At 38.9% G+C, this 10,153-nt stretch overlaps 1 pseudogene; it reads left to right on the forward strand.

Moving 5' to 3' along the window:
- Window positions 1–638: 638 nt before the first annotated feature.
- LOC130033207 (uncharacterized) lies at window positions 639–774 on the forward strand (annotated as a pseudogene).
- The last annotated feature ends 9,379 nt before the right edge of the window (window positions 775–10,153 follow it).

Raw genomic sequence — 10,153 nt, forward strand, 5'->3', positions numbered from 1 at the left:
CGGTAACTTCCGGGCTCTCCAGGAGGGATGAAGGAATCGAACCTGAGCCAGCCACATGCAAGGAAAACACCCTACCCCTATGCTATAACTCCAGTCTAGTAATATTATAAGAAGTAAATTCACTATGATTGTTTAAATGGATTACTAGCTGAGGAAAGGAGAAAGCAATACATCCTAGATGGAAGCCCACCCTTGAGTGGATCTCCTAGTAATCTAGAGTGCTGAACCCTCAGATGAGATGTTGTCCTTGAGTTAATCTCTTAGAACTTCCCCTGAAGGAGGGCCTTTACATCTGTTTGTTGTTATACAATGTTCAGCCCCACATGAAGGGGTACCCCAACCTTCATGATTTCTATATAACTATGCTCTAAGAGGAAAGAGGGGACTAGGAAGATAAGGAATATATGAAGTCTAGGAGGATGAGGATGAGGGAACTATGAAGACTGGGTCTATGACCAAAACTATGACTATGATTGTGCTGTAAGGGAGAGATCAAACTACACTGGGGAGGAGAGACAAATAAACTGACTTCCAACCAGCGTGGGGCCCTATTTCTCAATTCCCCAGTCCTTTGTCTGTCCACTGCTGTGTGCCGGCCAGAGGAAGGGCTCTTGGCCACTGAATGTTCGAGTCCCTCGCATGCTTCTCTGCCTTTTGGCTAAGATCAGGTGTAGTATCTGTTCTTATCAGTTTAATGTCCTATAGCATATGAGGAGATAATAGGTTATTGGAAGGAAAATAAAAATTATGAGGACAGTAATGAAGAAAACCATTCCAATTTAAACTAAGAGGTCAAAAAAGACTTCCCAAAGAAGGTAATGTTTAAACAAAACTTTAAAAACTGAGAGAAGAAATTGTATGAATTTACTGAAAAAAATATTTCAGATAGGAGGACCAGTGACTGTGAGATTCCTAAGGTGAATATAGCATTCAAAGAGGTCTGGCTGGTCTTAACTATTTGGGATTGTTAGCATCTAAATAGTATTTCCAAAATCAAAGGGTGTAATCAGAGCAACTAAATAAGAAGTCGAAAAAAAAAAAGAACATTTGAAGAGTAGAGACATATTTTATTGGCAGGTAAACAGTTCACATTGAATTTTAGTTACTTGTCTTATCTCTTGCCAAAACTTTCTTCAATTTATTCATCCAGCAGATTCATTAAACACCCCAAATTCTAACCAGGTTGCTACATACTGACAGAAAATAAAGTAGAAAACACAGTCTCTATTCCCACTGGATGTGAAGGAGATATAAATAAATGAGTAAACAAAGTGGATTTTAAGCTCCATGAGAATAAGACCATGATCTATTTTGTTGCCTGCATTGTCCCCAATACGAATGGACTATAAAGGAATTCAACATGGTAAATCAATAGTGATTTAAAGCAGACACATATGATTGTAGAAACACCAAGACTTCTCATTTGAATATCCAACTATATGAAATTTCATTCTATCTGGTTCCCAAGCAGAATTTGAAATATTCTGTTCTTTTTGCCAAAGACTGCTCTTTCAATCAAACTCTAATTTTCAGTTCTTGCCTACATAATTCTGACTTTACAGTTGAGTGTTAAATCTCAGCTGTTCTGAAAGCCGTTTCCGTATCCACTCTCTCCTTAAACTAGGTTAGGTACTCCTGGTAATTACTCAGAGCAGTCTCGCTTAGCCTTATTGCAGTTCTTATCGGCTATAGTTTCACTGTTCACTGCTATCCTTACTGACGACAGAATTGAGAAGAGAAGTACCTTCTTTGATTAATTATAGCAAGCTTTTATAAGTAGTGCTTTTCCATAGCTTTAAACATCATAAAATGTAGAGAGTGTTGACCCCATCTCCTCAAAAAAACTTGGTGAATTGGAGGATCATTATCCCACCCACAGTGCCCTTTAATGGCCTTTAACAAGCACCTAAATTATCTCTCTCTTTACATTATATTTGCTTATTTATTTATGTATTTATTTATACAGGGCCTTATTCCAAATAATCTCTTTTATAGAACAAGCATTAATACCTATGAGTGTCTGTCAAAACAGAACTGCAATATCAGCACATTTAGAATTAACGTTTTCACTTTAGAGAAAGAAATCTCTCTGTAAATCTGCTCTCCAGAGATTTTAAATTCTTATGACAATTACGGGACTTTTTATTTGTATTTTTGTTTCTAATCTAATGAGTTTTTCTCCCTAAAAAATAGTTATTTTTCCTGGTGAATGCATGGAATTTTCCATGCAATTCTGGAGATTGACAGACCCTTGAAATTATTTATGTCTTAGATTCCCTGATAGAACACAACTTTTAGGGGAAAATAAAAGACAAGAAAACTTGTTTTTGCAAATCACAACTGTTCAAAGAAGAAGAGACTTTTGAGTGTTAAAAAAGAAACTACAGGCCCCAAAATAAAAAATTTATGGCAAGCTCTGCCAAGACATAATATTCGCCTAACTACAATTTCAGCATCTCCACAAAAGTAGAATTTTAGATCAATCTTTAATTTCTTGAGCAGCGCTAGTGAGGTCATATGCACCCATATGCCTTTTCCTGAAGAAAGGCAGCCTTACCTAAAATGTTTCTTCCCTCCTTTGGCTAATCACTTTATCCCGTGCTTTAGGTTAAAGCGCTTTTATTTTGTAGTACCCTGAAGGCTCTACTTGTCATAAAGGATACTGTTCATTAATGAGTGTTTTAATAAAGATACTTAGTTCTTTTGAGTAAGTTTATTCAGATGAGCTTATTTGGATGCACTTTGTTTTATTTTTTTTAATTTTAAAAAGATTTTTAATTTTTTTAAAATTTTTAAATGAATCACCGTGAGGTACAGTTACAGACTTAAAAACTTTCGTGCTTACATTTCAGTCATATAATGATCAAGTACCCATCCTTCTACCAGTGCCCATTCTCCACCACCAATGATTCCAGTATCCCTCCCACCATCCCCACCCCATCTCCCCCACCCCACCCCGCCTCTGTGGCAGGGCATTCCCTTTTGCTGTCTCTCTCCTTTTGGGTGTTGTGGTTTGCAATATAGGTATTGAGTAGCCATCATGTAAGATCTATAGTCTACTTTCAGCTCTCATCTCTTATCCTGAGCAGGCCTTCCAAGCTTCCTTTACTTGGTGGCCCTTTCTCTATCTGAGTTGTCTTTTCCCCCAGCATGTGAGGTTGGCTTCCAAGCCATGGAGCAATCCTTCCAATACTCATCTCTACTATTCTTGGGTGTAAGTTCCCATTCTGTTACTTTATGTTCCACAAATGAGTGCAATCTTTCTACTTCTGTCCCTCTCTTTCTGATTCATTTCACTTAACATAATACTTTCCATGTTGATCCACTTATATGCAAATTTCATGACTTCATCTTTTCTATCAGCTGCTTAGTATTCCATTGTATAGACATACCAAGCTTCTTTAACCAGTCATCTGTTCTCAGGCACTCCAGTTTTTGCCAGATTCTGGCTATTGTAAACAGGGATGCTATTGTAAACAGGATGTCCTTCTGATTTAGAAAAGATCAACCACACCCTATACCCACCTTTGACCCAGTTCCTTCCTGAGTGGTAGAACCAGTAAGTGTAGACATGCAACCTTATCCTATTTTAACATCTTCAAAGTGGGGGAAGACCTGTTTTCTAGGAAGAAGGAAAGAGGGTCTAGCAATTAAAAACTTGGGAAAACAAATAAAGTCATATGGATTTCAAAGTCATTCTCTTTTTCTCTCAATTAAGAGTAGAATTTTAAAGTTGCAAACTTCTGGGCAGTGGCTTTTTGAAAATATAACGAATGTTTCCCCTAACTGGTCCTTCTCCAGGATCCTATTCAAGGAAGATAAGATGATGGCTGAGTCCTTATGTCTCAGAGGACCAGCCCAGAAGGGAATTCATTCTTCTTCCTGGCACCAACCAGTCTGCAACTTGCCCTTTCTAAAAGTGGACTCCCTGTTCTTTTCCTGTATAAATCGCTTCCTATGTAAGCAAGATGGTTATTTGGGATTGAAGCTCAGTTTATGAGCCCTTGGCTTATTGCCAAAGAGCTCTTTTTCTCCCCATCATTGCATCTGTCCTTTGCTTGTCTGCTGGAGAGACGGTAAATTGGACGTTGACAGTCACAGTGGATGCTACGAGACCAGTCTCCTGGACCCTCTGAGAGTCAAGCTGGTAAAGATATGATGATTTGACTGCTGACCCACTTGCTGTATCAGGCACGGTGATTCACTCAGGCATATCACGAAATAATGGAGTGTGAGTTTAAAATAGTCTGAAATATCTGAGAATCTGACACTACATTTACTAATGGAGATGATTTATGGTGTCACATTAAGCAATGTTTTGGTCCTGACAGCACCATTTATATTCATCTTCTTAGCAGAAGAAGATCAGAGAGCAGGTATATAACCAAAATCTCAAGTATCCTGAACCTTTACATTTGTCTTTGGTTGGAAGTTTTAAAGTAGCTTGCCTGTGAGAAGCAGAAGGAAAAGAAATGTGCTTTTCATTGAGATTTTTGGCAAATAATTGCATTGTTGGAGCACGATATTTTAGGGTCAGCACTTTGAATCCAATTACCAGTGAACATAATGGATAGTTACTCTGACTTGTCATTTTTGCTCTGCAGGCACTTAAGGTAATTCTCTTTAACTTTTCTGGTTAAACTGAATTTATTGCTGGCAAAAATTATTTCTAGAATTGTAGGCTAGAATTAAGACCATAGTTAAACAGGTTCACTAGTAATTGTATCCTCCAAAACAAATTGTTATGAAGAAGGTGTGTTCTTCCAGGAAAATAAGACAGTAATAAATAAATGGATAAAGGAATAAATAAATAAATTCTCAATTTTAATTTTTGTGTCACTAGTGATTAAAATGAATGGATTAATTTAAGATTTATGATTCTAGAGGTGTTTCTGTTATTGTCTTTCTGTATTTCCCAAAGGAAGTCATTTAAAATGACTCAGGATTTCTTATTTCAGTTCAGATGCCCATTAGGTTGCCTATTAGGACAGAAAAGTTTTTCTAGTCTCAATTCTATTGTCTATTAGAGAGGAATAACTCCTGTTTAAAAAATTATATTTGGGACCAGAAAGGCAGTATAGCGGGGAGGGCATTTTCCCTGCATGCGGCTGACCTGGGTTATATCCCCAGCATTCCGTATGGTCCCCCAAACACCGCCAGAGTAGTTCCTGAGAACAGAGCCAAGAGTAACCCCTGAGCATTGCTGGATCTGATGCAAAAAGCCAAAGTAAAATAAAATAAAATAAAAATATTACAAGATTTAATTAACTAGTGTGTTAAAGCACTTAGAACAGTATGTATTACAAAGGAGGCATTGGCTTATAATTACTATTGCTATTACTGATGTGTTGTGAATAAATATATAATGCAGAGTAATTAAATAATGTTGAAAAATTTTTACTCAATATGCCAGATTGATGCTGCTTTTGAAAATTGGCATTGAAACAAATCCACATCAAAATACATTTCCTTTGAAACAAACTTAAAATAGAAATTAGTTAGGTGATATGGTATTATTATATAAATTCCAGGACTGCATTATTATAAATCAATTTGTGCAACTTGTGCATAAAATAAAATTTTATCCTTTACCATTTAATTGACATGTTCTTCTTCCTTCCCTTCTGGTAATTATTATTTTCCCTATAATCTAAATGTGCATTATGTTTTTCTTTAATTTATTCACTTTTTTCATTGCATTATGTATCAGATATGAGTGAGATCACATGATTCTTGTCTTCATGTAACATTTTTTCTTTTTTTTTTTTTTTTTTGCTTTTTGGGTCACACCCGGTGATGCTCAGGGGTTACTCCTGGCTCATGCACTCAGGAATTACTCCTGGCGGTTCTTGGGGGACCATATGGGATGCTGGGAATTGAACCTGGGTTGGCCATGTTGGCTGCGTGTAAGGCAAACGCCCTACCTGCTGTGATATCACTCCAGCCACGTAACATTTTTTCGTAAAAGATAATACTCTCACTTCTGTTGTTGAAAATGGCAGGATTTCATATTTTTAAATAGTGAAATTCCATTTTCATATATACTGTATCTTCTTTTTTGTAATCTCCTATTGAAAGGTACTTAAATCATTACCATATATAGATCAATGCAAAAAAATTCTTTAGGTCCACACTGTCAAGCTGGGGAGATTTTTCAGAGGTCAGAGTCCTAAATCCACAGCAGACATAGTCCTGTATGGACTTAAAATGTTTTCTGCTCTGAGTTTAGTGTCTTGTTGGATCTGAGATGGGAAATCACTCAAAGAATGCCCCTGTTTTGGAAATTTCCCTCCTCGACACTGGCCAAGAAAGCAGCAAGGGGTCTTCCAAAGCCTGCTGCTTCACTGCCTCGGGTCCTGGTGGCACAGGGAGCTGCAGCTCTTCTACGGGAGTCAGAGGCCCCTGGTGAATTGTTGTTACAGGAAGTTGGTAGGTACCCAGGCAGGAGAATGAAATGGCTTAGTTTCCTGCCAGTTCCCAGAGGGCAGAGCCATCAGAAACTCTCCCTCACACCAAGGGAGTCAGTAAACACATAGGAACTGGAAGGCAAAGTTGTGGGGACAAAGAAGGGACAAAAATATTTTAATTTTTTTTTAATTGAATCCCCATGATACACACAGTTACAAAGTTGCTCTGTTAGGATGCAGATCGTGATCTCCCTTTAAGGACAAAGAGACTCCAGAGACTGCAAACAGCAAGCAAGGTTTATTGTAAGACTGGCTAGCCAGGGTTGAGCTGCCTACACAGATACGCAGGTCTGATAGGTTAGGCAAGACCCCGAACTTCTTCAAAGGAGATCTTATATAGGCCTTCACTGGCTGTTACAGCAAAGCCCGTGCATTTCATAGCCAATAGATTTGTAACAACATATGCTTTCTTAACCAATCCATTTAAAAGTACATCACTCCTTAGCCTATAGATTCAAAGATCAGCATTTTACGTACATAGTCATTGTGGCTAGTGGGTATCTCATAACTCAAACATCTGGTTATCTTCCATGTCCACTCAGCTCCCCGTGATTTACAGCTCAGGATACCTGCATTCTGGTGGACGGGGATGAGGGGAGAGTTACTAGCAGAGGGGCAGATAAGGAAGAGTCAACAGAGGAGGCAAGATTTACATCCCAATTAAGAAGAGTCAACAATGGAGACAGAATCTCAAGACTTTACTAGGGAAGGGGCAGGATTTACATCTCAAGGCTTTACCAGGGAGGGGGCAGATAAGGAAGAGTTACTAATTAGCAGAGTTTAGCTCTGGAATTTCCCTCCGGGTCCCAAGGGACCTTACAGCTCATGATTGGGTTTCAGTCATAGAAGACTCCTATACCCATCCCTTCACCAGTGTACATTTCCATCAACAATTAATGCTCCCAATTTCCTTCCTGCCACCTCCCTAATCCCTATTCCCACCCCCACTTTTCTTTCTCTATCTGTATCTCTGTGTCTCTCTCTGCTTCTCTCTCTCTCTCTCTCTCTCTCTCTCTCTCTCTCTCTCTCTCTCTCTCTTCCCCCCTCCCCTTTTGGGCATTATCTGCAATACAGGTACTGTCAGGTCATCATGCATAGCCCCCACCTACTCTCAGCACTTAATTCTTGCCCAGAGTGATCATTTTCAACTATCATTATCATTGTGGTCCCTTCCTTGTACTAACTGCCCCCCTCTACTTATGGCAAACTTCCAGCAGTGGACCAGTGCTCCCAGCCATTGTTTCTACTGTCCTTGGATAATAGTCTTATACTACATATATATATATATATATATATATATATATATATATCACAAATGAGTTCAGACATAGAATGATTGCGTTCATTTGTGGGAAAAAAAAAACATTTAAACCTTCCACTGTATTTCAGTGGTCTTTTTTTTCTTCGGTGTTTGCTCCTACAGAGGGAGTCACCACCTTATCTTTGCCTCTGCATCATTTATTGAGACTCTTATGAGGAGTTCTAGTTATGCAATAACATCAAGGGTAGAAATTATGATAACATATTGTTTTCTGTCTCTTTACAAAACTAGTCTAACTATAAAAAAGTATAGTGATTTAGAGACCCACTTAAGGATCACTTCTCCCCAAATTCTAGCACAAAGACCAAGCAGTGTTACAGAAGAGAATCTTTTATTTTTAACCCATGGGACCCAAACTTAAATTGATCCACCCTGCTAGAACTTGTCCTGGGGGTGGAAGTGGAGGGTTACATGGCACTGAAGCCAAATGACCCACAGTGAAACAAAACAAAGAACAAAACCAAATTTCAAACTCAAATGAAGCTCCTTCAAATGCAAATCTTTCAAGATGCAGGGAAGTAGAGGGCAGGAAGTTTGTTAAAGGCCCTGGAGAAATTGGAAAGCAAAGAACCCCAAAGGGGCTCCTGAGTAGCTAAAAAGCTCAAATGGTAAAAACAGCCCTGGAGTTGTGCAAGCTGAGCATTTACCTAGTCTTAGAATTCATTAACTCTTTCCAAATTAAACTGGTTCCCCCACCTTCCATCAACAGATCATTCAGGGCACTTGGCCCTGCAGGAGGGCAAAGGAGGGAGGATCTTGAGAAGAAAAAGGATCTCAGCATCTTCTAGGATTCTGAATCCCACTCCCCCCAACCCACTCCCCCCCACACACATACACACACACACACACACACACACACACACACACACACACACACACACACAGAGAGTCAGCTCTAAGTATCACTGCCATCTTTTCTCAGAGTAGACTTGATCCAGAAAGTCCAGATGGGATATTTCAAGGAGCTACTGTAAGGCTTGAGAAAGCAAACCAGGCCACCTGAGTATATGTGTTGTCTCTGGCTAGGTCACCAAACACTGTTACTGAAAACCCAAATTTGGGTGCTCAGTATTCAAGAGACAAAGGCTGATGAGAAAACAAATAACATGAGAGTTTTATTCAGGAGCTAGCAACCTGAGATTATTATAAAGTCCTTGTTCTCAAAAATCCATCGTGCTCTCAAGTTGAATTAGGGAATAAAACAATGTTATTTGTAAAAGTTGAAAAAAAATTTGTTTGTGGGCATGAGAGCAAAGATTCTGGTCTCGAGGAAGTCTGGACTGGCATCAGTGGTTAATGAATCTTGGGGGATGATGGTTTGTTTCTTGAAAAACTGATGTCTACATCACAACCTACTCTTCCCAGAAGACCTGTATTTACTCTTTTCCCCACCATTCATAACTTGACCTGTTTTAACATTAAATATGCAATGTATAAGACCATCTCTTAGGATTGAGAGACAGAGCAAAGGCCAAGAGAGAATGAGTGGTAATAGGAAGCAAAATAACAACCCTAAGCCTTGCTCACTAACATTATGAAAGGGATTCCAAAGAGATTCTCCCCTTTACCACAGAAAGATACCAGAGTAAGTCAGAAGAATTCAGTCACCTGACCCTGATCTCAGATTTTTAGCTTCCAGAACAATAAGGAATAAAGTCCTGTTGCTTAAAACCTACCAAGCCTATGATATTTTGTTATCATGTTAGGAACCACTTAGCTGGAAAACTGCCATGACAGGCTCTGAGTAGCTTAGGCCTCTTCCAGGAACAAAAAAAAAGCAGAAAAAAAACAGATGCTTTTGTCAAAGATTATGTCCCCAGAATAAGATTAGGTCTCTGGAATGTAACTGTCAGGGAGGTGGGCTGGATGTTGTGGGCCAAAACAACAACAACAAAAATATATATGTAATAGATAATTGCTGAGTAATGCTTACTTGCCAAAACGTAAGTATAAGAACTTGCTGAATTTAGTGCTGGCGTCCTTGTTGAAACCCACTACATGGGACAGATACTTGGACCCCAGCTAGCTGGAACAATAAACCTCACTATGTCATTTGCATTATTGGCTCTGGTCTCTGTCCTTGAGGGGTCAACTCTTCACTCTAACAATCACAGCCTGAATGGACTGAGGCACAGGTCAATGGCAGTTACAGGAGCTGCTTGGCTTATAGATTTTCAAGCACTGCCCAAGTTTTCTAACAGGAAATGTGAGTGTGACAAAAGAAACATTAAATATGTGTTCAGTATGTTGCACCTGACTATTCACTGGGTGATTATGGACAGAACATATTTAAGAATAAGGAAAGGATTTATAAGTCCAGTGTTATGCCTATGTGGTTTAAAATAGCTAATAAACATGTAACTGA

The sequence above is a fragment of the Sorex fumeus genome, unplaced genomic scaffold (assembly GCF_029834395.1).
Source record: "Sorex fumeus unplaced genomic scaffold, SorFum_2.1 ptg000051l, whole genome shotgun sequence".
Classification (NCBI taxonomy): domain Eukaryota; kingdom Metazoa; phylum Chordata; class Mammalia; order Eulipotyphla; family Soricidae; genus Sorex; species Sorex fumeus.